This window comes from Bison bison, unplaced genomic scaffold, assembly GCF_000754665.1.
Source record: "Bison bison bison isolate TAMUID 2011002044 unplaced genomic scaffold, Bison_UMD1.0 scf7180017864461, whole genome shotgun sequence".
NCBI classification, from domain to species: Eukaryota; Metazoa; Chordata; class Mammalia; order Artiodactyla; family Bovidae; genus Bison; species Bison bison.
Window position 1 is genome coordinate 10,711,924 of NW_011495023.1, and position 4,599 is coordinate 10,716,522.

Sequence of the window (4,599 nt, forward strand, 5' to 3'; positions counted from 1 at the left end):
ATTGACATTTTAGGAATCAGTGAACTAAAATGGACTGGAATGAGTGAATTTAACTCAGATAACCATTATATCTACTACTGTGGGCAAGAATCCCTTAGAAGAAATGGAGTAGCCATCATAGTCAACAAAAGAGTCTGAAATGCAGTAAGTACTTGGATGCAATCTCAAAAACGACCGAATGATCTGTTCATTTCCAAGGCAAACCATTCAATATAACAGTAATCCAAGTCTATATGCTGCACAGTAATGCTGAAGAAGCTGAAGTTGAATGGTTCTATGAAGACCTATAAGACCTTCTAGAACTAACACCCCCAAAAGATGTCCTTTTCAGTATAGGGGACTGGAATGCAAAAGTAGGAACTCAAGAAATACCTGGAGTAACAGGCAAATTTGGCCTTGGAGTACAGAATGAGGCAAGGTAAAGGCTAATAGAGTTTTGCCAAGAGAATGCACCAGTCACAGCAAACACCCTCTTCCAACAACACAAGAGAAGACGCTACATGTGGACATCACTAGATGGTCAATACAGAAATCAAACTGTATATATTCTTTGCAGCCAAAGATGGAGAAGCTCTATACAGTCAGCAAAAACAAGACTGGGAACTGACTGTGGTTCAGATCATACTGTTCATACTGTTCATGGGGTTCTCAAGGCAACAATACTGAAGTGGTTTGCCATTCCCTTCTCCAGTGGACCACATTTTGTCGAAATGACCCGTCCATCTTGGGTGGCCCTAGATGGCATGGCTCATAGTTTCACTGAGTTAGACAAGGCTGTGGTCCATGTGATCAGATTGGTTAGTTTCCTGTGATTGTGGTTTTCAGTTTGTCTGCCCTCTGATGGAGAAGGATAAGAGGCTTATGGAAGCTTCCTGATGGAAGAGACTGACTGAGGGGGAAATTGGGTCTTGTTCTGATGGGCAGAGACATTACTTTGCCAACAAAGGTCCATCCAGTCAAAGCTATGGTTTTTCCAGTAGTCATGTATGGATGTGAGAGTTGGACTATAAAGAAAGCTGAGCACCGAAGAATTGATGCTTTTGAACTGTGGTGTTGGAGAAGACTCTTGAGAGTCCCTTGGACTTCAAGGAGACCCAACCTGTCCATCCTAAAGGAACTCAGTCCTGGATATTCATTGGAAGGACTGATGCTGAAGCTGAAGCTCCAATACTTTGGCCACCTGATGCAAAGAACTGACTCATTGGAAGAGACCCTGATGCTGGGAAAGATTGAAGGCGGAAGAAGGGGATGACAGAGGATGAAATAGTTGGATGGCATCACCGACTCAGTGGACATGAGTTTTAGTAAACCTCGGGAGTTGGTGATGGACGGGGAGGCCTGGCCTGCTGCAGTCCATGGGGTCCCAAAGAGTCGAAACGACTGAGTGACTGAACTTAACTGGAGGGACTTCTCTGGTGGTCCAGTGGCTAGGACTTGGTGTTTTCACTGCTGTGTGCTCAGGTTCAATCCCTTGTTGGGGAACTAAGATCTTGCAAGCCATGTGGCACAGCTTAAAAGAAATAAATAAATAAAATGGGAGGAGGGCTTTCCTGGTGGTTTAGTGGTAAATAATCCACCTGCCTGTGCAGGAGACACAGGTTCAAACCCTGCTCCGGGAAGACCCCACATGCCATGGAACCACTAAGGCCATGCACCACAACTACTGAACCTGTGCTCTGGAGCCCTGGAATTACAGCTACAGACCCAGTTTGCCCTAGAGCCCGTGCTCCACAACAAGAGAAGCCATTGCAGTCACAAGCCTGTGCACCACAACTAAGAGTAGCCCTTGTTGGCCACAACTAGAGAAAATCCTGTGCAGCAGTGAAGACTCTGCATAGCCAAAAATAACTAACTAAAATTATTTAAAAAAAATAATAAAATTGGGGACTTAGTGGTTCACTGGTTAGGATTTGGTCCCTTCAATATTTTTATAGATTATACTCCATTTAAAGTTGCTAAAAATATTGGCTATACTCACTATGCTGTATAATATATCCTTGTAACCATTTTGTTTTTTAATCTTCAAAATATATTAATTATTTTCAAATGGAGAATGAGCATCCATAGACAATACAAGCTTCTAAAAACAGATAATTAGGATGAACAGTTTTGAAAAACAATGATCTCTATTATATTGGCACCAATAGTGGAATTTTCCATGGGACAATTGGGTTATTTCTTATCTATACTTTTTTATTTTATGCCTTTGAGTTTGTATCTCTTAGTCCCCTTCCCCTCTCTTGCTGCTCCCCACTTCCCTCTCTCCACTGGTTTGTTCTCTGTATCTTTGAGTCTGTTTCTGTTTTGTTACAGCCATTCAATTGTATTTTTTCAGATTTCACATATAATTGAAAACATACAATGTTTATCTTTATCTTATTTCATTAAGCATGATACACTTTAGGTCCATCCATGTGGTTGCAAATGGCACTGACTCCATCTTTATTTCATTCATTTCACAGACCCCACTAATAATATAGTATAAAATATTTGAGACAAGGAGACTAGAAGGGATGACTAGACAGGAAATGTTAGGCAAGAAAAAAGGGGAACTGATCTGGTATATGGTCTGTCCCCTTAATTTGATTCCCAAAAAAGTCCAGGAAAACAAGGTATCAGTAGGAATTGTCTGCTGGGGATTGTCTCAACCAGGGCTTCACAGGACTGATATTTACAAACCTACCAGGATACAAGCTCTGCTTCTCAAATTTTAGTGTCCAGAAATTCAACTTTTCTTGTGTCCCCAGACTAGGATCAGGCTCTGGAGTAACTGGTCAACCACAATCACAACAATGACTGATGTCAAAACTAGCAGGCCAATTTCATAATCTCCTAACAACTGAACCACGATACCTATGTCTACCTCTCAAAGCATTTGTTTGCTTTGAACGCATGTGTTTGTGGTTTCCTAGAGACTGTTCTTGGAGATGCATCTGTAAGGAAGTGAGGAAGGCAGGATTTGGCACAGAGAGAAGCTGGACTGCAGAGAAGTTGCAGCTAAGATCCCCTGTGGTCCTTGGGGAGCTCTGGAGCTGGAATGACTCTGTAGCTTTGCCCCCAGGTTGAGACAATGGAGCTGGACCTTGGAATCTCCAGGCAGTCATTGGTGGTGGACGCCCCCTGGAGGAGCTCTAAACTTGGCTGAGGCAGGTCCCTGCAGCCAGAGTCTGTGTCCAGTGAGGGAGGCAGCTGTGTGCCCCCAGTTCAGGGCAGGTGGGGGATGGACACCTTAGTTCTGAACAGTGCCTGAGTAGAATACCGTAGCTGCTGCTAAGTCACTTCAGTCGTGTCCGACTCTGTGCGACCCCACAGACGGCAGCCCACAAGGCTCCCCCGTCCCTGGGATTCTCCAGGCAAGAACACTGGAGTGGGTTGCCATTTCCTTCTCCAATGCATGAAAGTGAAAAGGGAAAGTGAAGTCTCTCAGTCGTGTCTGACTCCTAGCGACCCCGTGGACTGCAGCCTACCAGGCTCCTCCATCCATGGGATTTTCCAGGCAAGAGTACTGGAGTGGGTTGCCATTGCCTTCTCTGGAATACCATAGCAACTCACTACAAACACACTGGTTCTATAATGCCTCCTGAATTCAGAAACATTAAAATGTGAAAAAAGAGTACCTTAAAATGGTAGATTCAATAGGTTTCTTTCTTTCTTTTGATATGGAGCGAGAAGAACCATGATAGAGAACTGGAAATCCAGGGGCTTCGAGGACTCATCTCCATTGTCTTGTCACTCAGGATTCTTCTTGCAAATCTGTTTCACTTTTTTCCTTGATATTCCAACTCTCTTTGCTGAACCGTTTAGCAAAGCCCACCTGGGAGGTGAGCCATGGCTGGTGCCGTGCTGGCAGATGTTTAAATACTGGGCCTCTGGACAAAAAGAACTGCACACATATATTCATGTTGTTTTTACTGATACAAAGGAGACAGGGGAAAATGTATAGGTGATAATGAATGCTATTATACTCTGTATTGTAAATTCCATATAGCCCATTGATTCTCACAGAATGCTTTCATTGATTTTTGCAGAACTCTTGTATCCCCAACCAGCCTGTGGTTATAATTGATGAACACGTCCAGCTCTGACATGAATACTGATGGACATTTTTGCTTAAATTAATGAATAAAAAGTGAAACAACAAAGATGCGTGTCAGAATGTCACTTGTTGGTCAATGATGTGAGAGGCTTCTTTCATAATTATTATTGAAAGCTGAGTCATTTTATTTATTTTTGTCATGCTGGGTCTTTGTTGCTGACTATGGCCCTTCTCTAGTTGCAGCGAGTGGGGGTTACTCTTTGTTGCAGTGCTGGGGCTTCTTATTGTGGTGGCTTCTCTTGTTGTGGAGCACGGGCTCTAGGTGCTTGGGCTCAGTAGCCATGGCGCAGGGCTTTGTTGCCCCGAGGCATGTGGGATCTTCTTGGACCAGGGATCAAACCCATGTCTCCTGCATTGACAGGTGGATTCTTATCCATTGTGCCACCAGGGAGCAAAGAACTAAAGAGCCTCTTAATGAAAGTGAAAGAGGTGAGTGAAAAAGTTGGCTTAAAACTTAACATTCAGAAAACTAAGATCATGGCATCCGGTCCCATCACTTCATG